General features: G+C 45.8%; 1 pseudogene; it reads right to left on the bottom strand.

Annotated features, from left to right (window-relative positions):
- Window positions 1–636: 636 nt before the first annotated feature.
- LOC136650578 (5S ribosomal RNA) lies at window positions 637–758 on the bottom strand (annotated as a pseudogene).
- Between the last annotated feature and the right edge of the window lie 15,000 nt (window positions 759–15,758).

Below are 15,758 nucleotides of genomic sequence, written 5' to 3'. Positions count from 1 at the left end.
GAGGGACTCATGACCCCACTCAGATCAAGCTGCGCTGGATTTGCCATCTCTGCTAGGTTGGTATGGTATCATGTGAGTAAGCGGCTGAGAGTGGGATTTATTCATTTCTAAAGTATGTTCCTTCTAGGAGACTATGTTTGCTTTGTGCTCTGCATCATATGTTCAGGGTAACCAGATGTCATAACCACAAAAGAGGACAAGGCACCCCAAAATGTAGGACATCCAAGAAAAATGTAGGACATGACAAAATAAAAGCGAAAACCACTTATGTATATGATTTCATGTGGTTAATTAAAACACTGTATTACTTATTATTAAATTTTAAACTGTATTACATATAATTTATTACATGCCATTTATTAATTGTGTGAAGGCTATGCACTGCCTGCAGGGGCCCACTCACAAGGAAAAGGAGGACATTTAAGTTCTTTTCCAGGACATGAGGCTAAAAAAAGAGGACATGGCCTGGAAAAAGAGAACATCTGGTCACCCTGCATACCTTAAGTCTAGCTTACGTGAGCTGGCATCTCATGCAAACTGTAGACTATACCCAGGACTTCTTGAGTAGACAAATGTAGGTGGAAGGGGTTGATTGAAGTTGGTTGGCAACCTTCAGTCTTGAAAGACTATGGTATAAGCCTACAGCACCCGGTATTCCCAGGTGGTCTCCCATCCAAGTACTAACCAGGCCTGACCCTGCTTAGCTTCCGAGATCAGACAAGATCAGGCACATGCAAGGTAACAGTTGGACTATTGATTAAAGTTAGGAAAATTGAAAATGACCACTCTGAATGAACCACATCCTTATTCAAATGAACTCTTGTGTTCTGTGCATGACAAAACACACACGACATTCTACAACACCAATATTGTCCAATGGATTAATTTTGATCCTTGTCTATGCTTATATAAGTTAGAAGCTTTGCAAAATGAATGTTAGAAAGGTTGCAAAAATGCCCTCCTTCCCAAATGTGTCTGAGAAATAGGGTAGCTTATTGATGAAGAGCCAAACAAAATACATATGGTAAGTGGTTCTATGCCTGTTCCTCCCACCACATTTTTTAAAAATAAAAGCAGCAGTGGGAGAGTGAAATCAGAGTGGAGGATCAGCAAGAGAGAGGTTACTTAACCCTGTTTTTCCCTCTCACATTTTCACTCAAAATCATTCCCCCCCCCTGCATTTCTCCCCACAGCAGAAAAATATGGGGGCAATCCCTTTTTTAGAAGGTGGACAAACGTGCCCTCAACCCATAGCATGCAGAGCTGCTCTGGGCTGCCTGCTCTGGGCCTGCTAGGGATAAAATTGGGCTCGGGCACCCCAATCCTGAGCTCCCCGGAGCACAGGGTTGCTGTGGCGCCAAAATGGCCACCGCGACATCTTGAGTGCAACTGGGCAGCCTGTGGCGGTTCGTCAACCCCAGATAAGGGAAGCAGCCCTGCAATGGGGCTACTTGATTCTACGGCACCTCTGGAGCTGCTGCCGAATCAGAGAGTCCCATGTCAGATCGCATGGTACCATACAGGGCTCCGGATCCAGTGGAGCTCCACTGGTCCTGCCCTCCTCCCGCTCCTTCCCTCCGCCACACCCGCTCCCTTCCTCTGCCACACTCCAGAACGCCTCCCCCCACTCACCTCTCTGCTGCCAGGCAGTCCAGGGAACCACTGGGCAGTGGAATGCAAGCATGTTTGCAACAGCGTGTGCCGGCGGAGAGCCAGCGCGCAGGGCTCTGGATCGGGCCCTCAGTTCTATATCTTTAATATCAGGGATAATAATTGTCACATACCTTGCAGGTTTATTTGCAAGGGCAACCAAGATTGTTTCTATCCAGTTATTGGCAGTTATTAGTCCCAATAGTTACTAGGGAGTAGCTTGCGCTAAGATTACTCATAACTGGGATACAGAAGCTTTTCTACCAATGCTCAGAAAATGTTGCTTTAATTCTGTTTCCTTCTGTAGAGCTGCTTGGAACTTTTGCAGTTATTTCATACTCGCCTTATTGCAGTAATATTGAAAGTACAATACAGCAATTTAAAGAAAGCATTCAATCTGCCTTCATTGTGAATTCACTGGCATAATATTTTGACAGAATTGTTATGAATAAGTAATGCTGGGTATTAGATTCCTGCCTTAATCAGTGAGCTAATCTATGCTGTTTTTTGGGGGGTTTTTTTTGAACAGGGTTTAACCAATGTAAATTCCCTTATTTTTTCCCCTTCTTTGCAATACTACTAGGAGAAATAAATGTGAATTCCGAAGACTAGAAAAATGAAAGAGAATAAGAAGGCTTTTCACAAATCTTGACACCTTTTCAGAAATGATTTCTACAGTAAGTATTTTCCCCCAGAGTTTATCCATGGTATTATTTTATGGGCAGCCCAATCCTAAACTGAGCTGGAATGGGCAGGCCAACTGTAGCCAGCACAGGGTAAGAGGTGGCTGCTGTGCAACTTGGAGTAAGAGGATTTACTTACCTTTACTCCATGTAGTGCAGCAGCCACCCCTATCCGCCTACTCAGATCTGCCCCAGCAAATTCGATGGCGCAAATCTGAGCAGCCCAGTGTAACGCCAGAGTGGTCAGGAGGGGGGTTGGATCCAACCTAAGTTGCCCAGCCAGTCCCACCCTCCTCCCAGACCTTTTCTGCACACCGGTCTGTCCTCTCCCACCCCAACACACCCGTTCCACTGTCCCGTCACTCTCTCCAACCCCTCACACCCCCCCTCTCTCGGCCAGTGCAAACTTACCAGCTGCTGGTCCAGATCTGGCATAGGGAGCATGGTGCACATCCTCATGCTGTCCTCCTCAGCTCACAAGGAGGCGCGGACATGCTTTCTGGCATGTTTGTGACACTCCTGGGCCAGCACAAGGGACTTGCGCTGGCAGACTGAGCACTCTGGATTGCGCTCTAAGTGTTTCATGAAGCACTGTGGGTGCCTATATTAGCATCCTGTGATTTTAACTCTTCTCAAATGGTTGGATTGCAACTGATTTACTTATTTGTTTCAGGTTTTCATTTTGACTCTCCAAAACTGGTTTTAGTTTTGGTTCTCCAAAACTCTTTCCTGTATCCCATTGGAAGGCCAACAATTAGAGGCCTCTTGGTGCTGTTTTTTGTGAGCAAAGCACAACATCTGGTCACCTTTGGAATGCCCTTCCTTCAGAGGCCTGAAATGGCCCAGATCTGAGCATCTTCTGGAAGTGATTACAACTATGAGAATGATCCAACCATAGTATAAAAGTACATACTTAGCTGTTATACCGAAAGCTTTTGGTTGGATCTCTTGGAGGCCTAAACTCTGTTCAGAGGCAGAACTCCTGTATGTCTGAGACCTTCCTAGTAGGGTGATTCCTAGATGGGCCCCATGTCTGCCCATCTCATGATCGGTGTTTGTCATAATGTTTGAGAAATGTTGAACACAGGAAGATATTTTCCCCATGTTATGCTCCCGACCTTAGAACATTTGAAGGGGGCAATCAGTGGGAAGGCAAGGGATGGACTTTCACTGTCATGTATGGGTGGGGCAGAGCTAACTTGGGTATGCTTTGTCTGGGCATGCTCTATTACTGGGTATGCTCTAAGACATGGGTACATGCACACATGGGGGAAATCTATTACATGTTTAAGATTCAAATGCAGTGACTCATGCCACAACTCAATGGAATGGCATGAAATGAGAAGAGAGGCAAGGTTAAAGGTGTGACAACAGAAAATTCCATGGGGGGGGGGGAATAAGACTATAGTGAGTAGAAAGGGGAATTTAAAAAATGCAGTGCTTTGTACACCACATCACTCATACAACTGGCCCCGAAATGGCAGTGGTTCCTAGGTAGAAAGGGAGCAAAACTAGAAAACTGTACAAGAAGAAAGGGGGTCACATAATGGCACAGAGGAAGGGAGAAGAAAGAGGAAGCAGAACATGGGAAATCCAGATGGTTACCTGGGGGAATAGAGGCTGAACCAGGGGTTATGCAGTAGTGCAGCTGTTCTCAAACTGTGGTTCTTAATTTTTATTATTGATTGTATGCCAGCCTGGGTGTTTTATAAAAATAAATAAATGTCTGCTTGAAGTCCAAACATTAGACCTTAAAAACAGGCTTGTGTAACTTTAAACTCTACAACCACCGTACAACATCAGTATCTCTCAATAAATGGAGCGACAACAGAGCCAGAGAAGGACAGAAGGTCGAAACAACCTGAGATAACAGTGTGAATACATATTCTTTAGTTACTCTGCTATTGAATTCTGACTTTTTTTTTTTATTGACCTGAGAGCTGTTTGTGCAGCTGTGTTCGTATTTATTGTTATGTCTTTTCAATCATCCAAAAGGTCTTTTTCTTAAAAGCCAAAAGCTGGAAAGCATCCTTTCTATAAATCCAACCGTACCTACAATATGAAGCTATGATATTACGGATATGGACTCCTGGGGACTTTTCAGGATTGCCCATTGCTGTGAGAAAAAGAGAGGCAAAAAGAACAGCTATATATTTGACAATTTTCCATCTTCTTGTGTCTGCGTGTCAACTAACGTTATGGCCTCCATGCTCTAGGCATTATCTCTGTCTCTGGTCCCCATCTGGAAAATGGAAAGCAATCATAACGGAGTCAGACCCACCTCGTAGGATCTGTGAAAAAGAGTTTCAAACAGAGCAATAGACATGAATCACAGTAAAACTCCAGCCTAATGGTGAACATCATCCAAGCGTTGGTTAAGGCCAAGCTCTGTAGTCTTAAGGGACACTCTGGCTGCATTTGTTTTTCAGCAAGCAGCTCCAGTAGTGCTCAAGAGGTGTATGCAGTTCTCCTTCCAGCACACTATAGTTGCATGTGTTTCTCACCGCCTAGCATGCGTGCTAAACTTGCAACCGTTCCTTCGAGCTCAAAGCTATTATAGCGGCCTCCATGCATATCATTTGCCTTCCAGACAGAATCAGGGTGCCATGATTGAGGAAGGCAGATGTCAAATGTTTGTTTCAGGATAGATCAGGAGGGGGACAAAAAAATATGGGAATTTGGGGACTAGTCAGATAAAGTTTTTCTACAGTAGGTCTGCACAGGTGAAAATGCTCTTTGAAGTCTTGTAAATAAATATTTAATGTCGCAAAAGTACCCTGAAGTTCAACACCACTTTCTTTGCTTGCAGTCGTTTTGTTAATGCATCGAGCTACATTCGAGTGACGTCACTTCTTGCTAGTTTCTAGTTGCAAAACAAACGCAGCCTCTATTCATCGGATCGGGGGAATGGGAATGTGTTCCTCACCCAAACGGATCTCTTCATAGATGGTCAAGTTCCGCAATACATATGGTGCCACTGAGCAGGAAGGGCATCGGTATTATGCAGGACATGAACTCCGACAAAGCCAGGACTTAACATATAGAATCCAAACCACTTCAGTGGTTGGATCTGACTTGTGGATCATCATTTGTCCATCTCTGAGTTAAGGACCTGCTTGATACTAAATCAGAGTAGTATTGGTTCACCAAAACCATTTCTTTGACCATCAAGTAGAGATTTTACCCAGTTCTTCTACATGAGACCCTTTAATAGATAAATATTCCAAGGATGAATGTCAGTTTGTGCCAAGCATGAACTGCATCATTAAACTTGCTATATTTCCTGTAAAATGGTTGCTGCTGAACATTCTCCAGGGAAAATATTAACCAGTGGATTCCCTACAGGGACTTGGTTAGCTCCCTACCCTTTGACTGTGCCCCAGAATGAAAATAACAATTACCTAGTTTTTTAGTGAATGAATGTTTGTCTCAAGCTGCAACCTTTTGCCCGAGGCAGCCATCATTGTTGGTGGCAAGGTGAAGCCCTCAAAACTCCAAAGGACCCAATCCAATCCAGCCCTAATGCTGGCACTGAGCTCTGCCACCAGCGCTGGGTGTCGCAGATGTGCCGTAAAGCACGTTTACAGCACCCTGTGAGGAGGGAATGCCAGCTCTGGCCCCTGCCAGTTGGCACTGGCCACAGCTGCGATACAAGGACATCTGCAAGAGGGATCTGAAGGCCTTAGGGATGGACCTCAACAAGTGGGAAATCCTGGCCTCTGAGCGGCCCGCTTGGAGGCAGGCTGTGCAGCATGGCCTTTCCCAGTTTGAAGAGACACTTTGCCAACAGTCTGAGGCTAAGAGGCAAAGAAGGAAGGCCCATAGCCAGGGAGACAGACCAGGGACAGACTGCACTTGCTCCCGGTGTGGAAGGGATTGTCACTCCCGGATTGGCCTTTTCAGCCACACTAGACGCTGTGCCAGAACCACCTTTCAGAGCGCGATACCATAGTCTTTCGAGACTGAAGGTTGCCAATACAATAAGATGGTATTGAAAACTACAACAGAATGCACTTCCAAAAAGCCATGATATTTTTTTTTTGGGGGGGGGGCGAATGTTTCCCAAGGAGGAAGCACAATCCATGACACCAGATCATCACAAACCATGGGAGTGCTCTGTGGCAAGATTTGAAACAGATATAACACCCTTGTTTCTCAGGCAGTTTGCACCACATTTGGAACACTGCTGGAGGCTGTCACATCTTTTCTGCATACCAAATTTGCAGAAGATAAGATGGAGCATACACATTTTATGAGAAAGAACACATTCAGAACTTATAATGGTGGAATGCTGGTCCCCCCCCCCTTGTATTTTTTTTTTTTTTGGACTATCCGGGCATTAGGCTCCTGTATAATTGACTTCCTTTCCCATCACAGACAGCATGTGCGCCATTCTAGGTATTAGATGGATAAATACCCAGAATCTAAATTACTACTAGCAATTTTTTTTTTTTTTGGGGGGGGGGTTGGATTTACATAACAAAAGATTGTCTTGTGGCAGCTAAGATACATGGCTTTGACAGAATGTATACTGAAAAAAATTCTTTCTCCTAAATACAGTGACTGCATCAGTACATCTCAGATGCTTTCATTGTTGCCACTGTTGTTTAGCAGCAGAGCTCAGTCACAGAAATGTTCTACGTTCTAGAGAAATGGAGGGGGGCATTTTTAGAACCACTATTAATTTCAGTGCTTGGCAGAAAACTATCTCACCTATCAGGTGAGAGGATAGTTCAGGGTCAAACCACATTGTGATGGGAAAAAAGAGCCATTCAAACATCCTTTAAAAAAAATGATAATAATAACTTTAAAACAGTAATATGGAAATGAGCTGATCATCTGGCACACAAGTAAAGAGTATTTAACTCTCCTCTAAGGGCACCATCCTAACCTCATGTCAGTGCTTTCCAGCACTGGCATAGCGGTGTCAATGGGACGTGTGCTGCATCCTGCAGTTGGGTGTCACTCACAGAGGCCTCCTGAAAGTAAGGGGCTGTTTGTTATCTTACCTCAAAGCTGCATTGTCCTTACGTTAGCGCTGAAAAGCCCTGACTTAAGGGGTTAGGACTGTGCCCACAGTCTGCTAGTAGCTTGGAGGGGGTGGGGAGTGATGGGCTAATTTTAAGAAAGATCAGATTATGGCTTTCTCCTGTCATTTTTCGTTAGGCCCTCAGTATCCTCTTTCACAGACTTGGTATAAAGTCAAACTGTATATACACTCTAAGTTAACATTCATATAGCTTTGGAAAATGAAAAGTGCTAAAAGGTAGTAAGCATTTGCAGTAATAAATAATATTTCTACCCAAAGTGTTTTCAAAACCACAGTCTGAAACTATTTTCGAAATTATTTAACTACAAATAAAGTTAACCAATACAAGAGCATTACAAATGAACGTAATCCCATTTTTATAGTGGCACAGAAAAACCTCAGTTTTTCTGCTGAGTTTCTTCCTTGCTGACACCAACCAATGATCCGTCCCTTTACCTAGGGTCTCTTAATGCTTTCCAGGCTCAGTGCAGATGCACAGCTGAGTCATGTTCTGTACACCTGAGAGTCCTGCCTAGTAAGTTTGGTTTAGCCTTGTTCTTTAATCAAAACATAAACGGCCTTAATAGTGATCAAAACAGCGCTTGGCTGCTACAGTGAAGCCTATTTGGCATTTCAAAAAGAGGCTTGCCAGGGAAGTGGGACAAAAGTGTGTTCGTACATTTTTCTTTCCCGATGCTGAACTGTGTGGAGCGTTTGTCTCCAGGTTCCTGAGGTGGCAACCAAGTTTTATCTTTTGAATATCTTTGGCTTCACATCAGACAGCCACTCCAAGTATAATGAAGTTTTATGGCTGGGAGGCAGAGTAACCCCTTGGAATATCTCTGTCCTTAGGTTGTCCTACATGCAGGGAAAGCAATATATAATATCCTTTCCTTCTTTTCTAGAGCTGAATGCAGTAGGCCAGTTCCTTTCAGGGTGAAAAGGCGGGGGAAACACACACACACGCACGCACACACACACACACCTTTCCTCTATGGAATGGAGAGCTTTCAATTTATACCAATGGGCTTGGTATACTGTACAAGTATACCTGAATTGTGCTATACACACTGAATTAAGGTTGTATAGATAACATGTGAGACACTCTGGGTTAGAAGGAGGATATACGATTTCATTACAGACAAGGGGCAAAGTTATTTTAGCAATGCTAGCATGTTCCTTCCAGTCCTGAATTGACACAAGATCTGTGTGCAGAATGGTTAGGATGAGTACAATTAATGGATTGCATCCTGAGGAAGGAGAGCAGAGATTTCTCCACCACCCTCAGCACAGCACCATCCTGTACTTCCCAAAAATCTTCTCCTGAACGTCAGGGGAGCCTCTAGAGCAGAATATAAGAATCACTGATGCAGGTCCAAGTAGGCCAGTTCTGGCTCTAGAGGCCTACCAAGAGAAGACCTCAGGGACTGCACCACCCACAGAATGCTGCGCACACTGTGGTGGCATGGCTGAATCATCAGGAGGGGAAATGATAGGATTTGGGCTTAATTTCTCTGCCTCTTCAAGAATCTGCAGTCACATGCAACCTTCCAGCCTAATCCTACAGGGCCTCAGTGCCAACACTGGGTGATGCAAATATGCCGTAAGACACCACAGTGGAAGTCCTGGCTGCTGGCAGAGAGGAGGTAAGTGCCAAGTGGTGTGCGGGCATGGCGAGGGTGGCGGGTGGATGTGGGGGGAGGCATTTCTAGGTGGGGGGAGGGCGGAATGGGGAGGGACAGGGCTGGAAGGGATTGGAACTAGTGGAGGCCTCCTCCACCGAATCCTATCCCCCATGTCAGGCTTGGAATCCCAACACGGAATTCTTGAGTCAGTGCCAGCAAAATAGCCATTATGCAGGCTGGGTCTTTACTCGAGGTAAGAGAACAAATGTCCCCTTCCCCCTAGGAGAACTCCAGTCTGCTTGGATCCAGCACAGGATCCAGCAGTAGGTGTTTGGAGTTGCTGCTTCTATGCTGGATAGGATTGGGCCATTGACCTTTTTCAACCACTCGGGGGGGGGGGAGGAGTCACCTTCCACCCTACCCCCCTCTCAACTTGATGTGCTTAAAGCTCCTGAGGGTCCCTGATGGAGGCTCCCACTGCATGGGTTTCTTGGGCCATTAACATCTCTTAATGTTATTTGACCATTCCAGGCAAGCTGGTTAAGCACTGCCTCAAAGCCTGCTGCAGCTAAACCAGACTTCCTAACATCATTCCTCTCTTTCCCATTCCACCTGATCACATATACCAGTTCATTGGATTGCTCACATTCCATGCATGCTCCTTGGCATTCCTACTCCAGTTCTACACAGTTCATGACCAAAGGAGTGGATTTTGTTGAAAGTGACAATACAGAAAGCACTCTGCTCATTACACTGAGGTTACAGAAGCACACAAAACACATTCATTCCGCTCGAGACGGAACCATCTCCTGATAAATATCGCACAAAGCAAAGCTACAGAAGATGCTGTTATCCAAAAAGTAACTCAGAAACGCAAAGTACAGCAGCCTGTTAGATCGGTTCAGTAGCCACAGCTATTCATATTGGAATGAATGGATTGCTTTCACAGAATGCGTGAAGAGCACACAAAGACACCGGGGGGGGGGGGGGAGTCAGCTACCTATATAAAAAAGAAGATGACTCCTTCATAAAAGAGTGAATGGATTGTCCAAGATCAACACACAAGGTACAGCAATGATTAAACTAAAGGGAAACCTGGACTGAAAATTGCATCCAAGCTTGAGTCAAATCACCCCCAAAGCAGGCAGGAACAGAGAACAAACAGAGGGATATTAAAAGATGGATTTATATCCTGTCTTGTTTCTGCAAAGTAAAGCTTTTAGTCGTCGTACTGCAGCCAGGTGCACGCCCTATCCTTTCATGTAAGTCTTGCTCAGTTTTAGGAAATCAAGGGTTGATGGCAACCCAGAAGTAAGTGGATTAGAATCCTCAACTAGGATCCAAAAAAACTACTTCAGGTGCACCAGAGGGCTTGACTACACTTGGGGAAACTTTTTTAATATTTTTCCTTTGAACGGAGACCTCAGTGTCATCAAACTGCTTTAGAAACTTCCCTCCATTTCAAAAGAGGTTCACTATGCAGCATGGACAAGTTGGTGCTTCACAATGCAATCCTAAGCCTGCACCGATACAGCCAGGCCGCATGGGTAAGGCATGCAATGCATGCTCGCCAGGATGCAAAGCAGGGTAGGAGGTCGCTGGAGGTCACCCTGGGGTAAGGGGATATTTTTCTTATTACCCTGTGTAAACATAAGAACAGCCCCACTGGATCAGGCCATAGGCCCATCTAGTCCAGCTTCCTGTATCTCACAGCGGCTCACCAAATGCCCCAGGGAGCACACCAGAATCAAGAGACCTCATCCTGGTGCCCTCCTCTACATCTGGCATTCTGACATAACCCATTTCTAAAATCAGGAGGTTGCGCATACACATCATGGCTTGTACCCCGTAATGGATTTTTCCTCCAGAAGCTTGTCCAATCCCCTTTTAAAGGCGTCTAGGCTAGACGCCAGCACCACATCCTGTGGCAAGGAGTTCCACAGACCGACCACACGCTGAGTAAAGAAATATTTTCTTTTGTCTGTCCTAACCCGCCCAACACTCAATTTTAGTGGATGTCCCCTGGTTCTGGTATTATGTGAGAGTGTAAAGAGCATCTCCCTATCCACTCTGACCATCCCCTGCATAATTTTGTATGTCTCAATCATGTCCCCCCTCAGGCGTCTCTTTTCTAGGCTGAAGAGGCCCAAATGCCATAGCCTTTCCTCATAAGGAAGGTGACCCAGCCCTGTAATCATCTTAGTCGCTCTCTTTTGCACGTTTTCCATTTCCACTATGTCTTTTTTGAAAAACTCCAGCTGACCTTATGGGGGCTTCTGGATCCATGCCAGCTATTAACTGGTTCAAATCCAAGAAGCCCAGTGTAATACCGGCCCATCCGGGAGGGGGTAGGATATAACATGAGGCACCACCACCACCAATCTTGCCCCCCCAAAACCTAAACCTCCCCCATTACTCCTTCCCCCCAGCCAAAAGTTTGCTCCCTGCCTCTGAACCACCCTCCTGCCACCCTCTCGCACTCTTCACGGGGTCCGGGACAATCTTACCTGCTCCAGCTGGCTCAGGGTTGGAATCTGACGCAACCAAGCTGGCATAGGTCTCCCTGTTGGCCCAGTTGGCTCTCGAGTTGGCATAAACATGACTGTGCCAGCTCAAACCTTGGTTTTGATTGGGCTGCCTGAAGGACAAGTCCAAAGCGATTTCTTGTCCATGAAGCTTATAGTGCTGTCCTTGAATAGTGCTGTCCTGGGTTCTTCGCCATCATTCAGCCCAATCCTATCCAACTTTCCAGCACCAATGCAGCTGCAGTGCAGCCCTGAGGTAAGGTTCCCTTACCTGGAGAAGACCTCTGTGACTGCCCCCCCCACCTCAAGATGCAGCACACACTCTGTTGGCGTGGCTGCATCAGTGCTGGAAAAATGGATAGGATTGATCCCTCAGCGCATCAAAACTCATGTCAGAGACAGTCAGTTATCCACAGTGGAGCTTTCACCTAGGTTTTGAGGGAATGTTTGTCTTTTCTTATTGCAGTTGGAGCTGGGTATGGGGGAACTTTTACATTTAGGGCACAATCCTAACCAGGTAACCAGAAGTAAGTCATATTTTGTTCAATGGGACTTACTCTCAGGAAAGTGTGGTTAGGATTGCAGCCTTAATGTTGCACACTTCAGGGCTGCAGCCACAAGTAGGCAGCAGCATAGCATGCGCAGCAGTGACTGCAGAAGCCTTAGTCAGCAACGTGGCAGAGGTCTGTTGTGGGCAGGGAAGGAAAGGGCAGGGGGAGTTTCAGGGTGGATGGGCGGGCAGTGAATGATGAGAAGGAGGGAAGAGTGGATCTCTGCAGCATCAGTGCGCACCAGATTCTACCCCCTTTTACACAGGCTGCCCCATCTCTTTTCTCTCCTCAGACACATGCCAGCAAATCCACAGGCATATGTCCAAGGAGACCCATAGGTACTCAGGCCACCTATTGGTGCGGGGGGGGGGGGGGTAAATAAAAATATTATTACTTATCTCCAACTGACTGTTGACTGTCCAATCAATCACCGCTTCGCCACTGGATGAAGCACATGTTCTGCCAGTGTGGCTGCATCAGCACTAATGTCAGGGGATAGGATTGGGCAGAGAATCATTCATGCATGCATGCATGGTCGGTCGGTCGGTCGGTCGGTCGATCGATAGTGCTATGTCTCCTAGCCCAGGAAACAGGGGAAACAAACGTAGGCCTGCAAATGAATAGATGGAAGATTCTAAGGGACCACTGTTTCCTCCTCCTCCCCTTTTCCTGCCCTCTCCCATCCATCCTAAAACTTCCCTTCCCTGCCCACATCAGACCTCTGCCCCAAATCACACATGGAAAGTGTACAGGAATATAGGGAGCTGCCTTTCACTGAGTCAGACCATTCATCCACGTCATTCACTATTGTTCACAGTGCAGTATCATTCCATAGTTTCAGGTGGAGGTCTTTCCCAGTCCTTCCTGTCCTTTCCCTATGCTTTCCCAGGTAGGCATCCTTCCCAGTCCTTCCTGAAGAGACCAGGGGCCATTCTGCACATGCAAGACAGAAAAGAACATAACCAGTGCTTTTGCTTCGTTCACATCTTGCTTAACCTCACAACATGTCATGGGAAAAGAAGGCGACTGAGTGGAATGTGAGCTTCACTCAGACAACCCCACGAATTTAAAGTGACACAGGGTGTCACTTTGGTAAAGATATCTAAAGAGTTGGCAATTTTTTTAAAGAAGTGAAACCAGAAAAACATCAAAAAACCTGGAACGCACATGACTGCATTTTGAACCTGTCCAGAGTGACCAAGCTGACAGCACTGGGAATGCAAAAGGAAAATATGAGGAAAAGGGCAGAAAGAAAAATGATGGCGGGGCGTTTGGGTAAAGATTAGCTGCCTGGCAACATGGCAGCTGGTTTGACTGGTGCATACTTTGAGCAGCTGTAGGTCACTATTCACAATATTGTTGGCATCCTTCAGTCTCGGAAGACCATGGTGTCACGCTCCGAATGGTGGCTCTGGAACAGAGTGTCCTCTCCAGTGCATGAAGCCTGGGTAAAGTAGGTATGGAGGATAGGCTGTTACCCATGCAGCAAATCCCCCCTCTCCACGTCGCTGAAATGGTCCAATGGAAAGGCAGAGGCCAGTACGGTTGGTTCCAGCGGCGTCGCAGGAGTTGCCAGAACGTGACTGTGTTCAGCCATGAACTGCCTCAGGGACTCCGGCTCCGGGTTTTGCCTCGAGGTTGACTCCTGAAGCCTTTTCCATAACTGGATGTAGTCACAAGGCAGTAGAGGTTTGGAATCAGAGTTTTCCTTCTCTCAGATGAGCTGCCTTCCCAGGCTGACGAGTCCCATCTGCCCGGTGGCTGTTTAGTCACCTGTTAGGACAAGTACAGCCAAACTGAGGGCCTATTCTTATCCCCAGCCCCCAGGGGAAAGGTCACTATTCACAACCCTTACAGAATTAGTGAGAGAGAGAAAAGATGGTTAGAGGCTGAACTGTGTATCAATTTCTAAGGAAAAAAAGGAGCAGAGAGATACGAATAACACAAAAGTGCTAAGGAAAAAGAGTGGAAAAAAATCACTGCAAGAAAATAAGAGCGAACAATTATAAAAGGAATAAAGATGGAAACATTGTACATCTAAGGATAAAAGACTGTGAAGCAAATAAGGCAGTGGGAGTTAAATAAGGCATTGAAGACTGGACAGCACACAAGTAATAACGGGAGAAAACAATCAGAAAGAACTCAGAGAGAAGAAAGATGTAATGGTGACTGAAAAAAGGATCTATGGAGAAAACATGATGGGGAAGAAAAACAGTGCCTGCGTTCAACAAAAGGACAGCTATCAAGTTATTCATGTAATGTTATAAAATACGTATTTTTTTTTTAAGTGGGAGAAATGCACAAGGAGTTGGAAGAGAATAGAAAAGCGTTCATTATAAACAACAAAGGCGAGAACATAAGCCAAAGTCAGTGATGAATATAAAAATGAAATGTTCACATTAAGGACAGTTACCAAGAACACTGGTAAAAATCAGATGATTTACAGTGAAATCTGATGCATGTCTACCGAGAAGTAACTGCTCGATCCTCTTCGATCCCCACCATCGGCACCAAGACAGCTGTGCTGGTGGAGCATGCGCTGTATACGGCTTTGACCTTTACAGTATACGGTTTTGACCTTTAAAACCGTATACTGCTCTGGGCCAGGGTATCTTAGAGATCGCCTACTCCTGTACAATCCGGCTCGTCCACTGAGGTCATCAGAGAAGGCCTTTTTACAAGTGCCGCCGCCTAAGGAGGTACGTGGGGCAGTGGCAAGAAATAGGGCCTTCTCAGTGGTGGCACCAACGTTATGGAATTCCCTTCCCCTTGACTTAAGAATGGCTCCCTCTCTTGAGACTTTTCGGCGAGGCCTGAAGACCCTTCTGTTTAAACATGCCTTCTGAGTTCTCGGCCTTTTTAACATCTTTTCAACACCTTTTAATATTTTTAAATACTTGGTTACAGGCCTGATTCTTTTATGATTTGCTTCTCTATGCTCTTTTTACCTGATTACTTTTTATCTGTCTACTGTTTTATGATATGTGTTATATACTTTAATCTGTTTTTTAACCTGTTGTAAGCCGCCTTGAGTCCCTTCGGGGAGAAAGGCGGGGTAAAAATAAAGTTGTTATTATTATTATTATTATTATTATTATTATTATACAGGGAGGTGCTGATCAGGAGGCCTTCCAGAGTTGCCGGTCAATTTCTTTTCTTTAATTTCCTTTGCTTACCTCTGTGTAGGCCTCCTGGTGGCCTTTGGGTTTCCTTGGTTCCATGCCAGCTATATTGCTGGTGTAAGCCCAAAGTGAGAAGGGGAGGTAGGCTGAAAAATGGGGGTTCAGATCTGGTGTGTGTGTTTGCCTACCGAGATCCCCATGCTCCAACCCTCTCCCTGCTCTCTGCACACCCTCCTCTCCACCCTGGAATGCCCCTGAATTTCTCTCTCATCGACCCCACCACCACCAACATACTGGTGCCTCTTGGAGCCACTGCCACATGTGCTGCACCTCTAGCCATTTGCAACAGTGGCCCAGCAACGAATGACAGCAGCATGGCTTCCATGCCACCAGAAAGGGTCTAATGCTGCCAGAAAGCTAGGTCCGGCAGCGCAGGGCTACAATAGGATTGGGGCCTAAGTCGAACACGTTACCACTGGTGCTCAAAGTATTAGTTAAATTATAGCCCAATCCTATGCATTTCTACTCGAAAGTAAGTCTCATTAAAGTCAATGGGGCTTACTCCCAGGAAAG

This window comes from Tiliqua scincoides, chromosome 4 (genome assembly GCF_035046505.1).
Source record: "Tiliqua scincoides isolate rTilSci1 chromosome 4, rTilSci1.hap2, whole genome shotgun sequence".
Classification (NCBI taxonomy): domain Eukaryota; kingdom Metazoa; phylum Chordata; class Lepidosauria; order Squamata; family Scincidae; genus Tiliqua; species Tiliqua scincoides.
The sequence above is the reverse complement of the archived record's forward strand: the minus strand, read 5'-3'. Positions and strand labels throughout refer to the sequence as shown.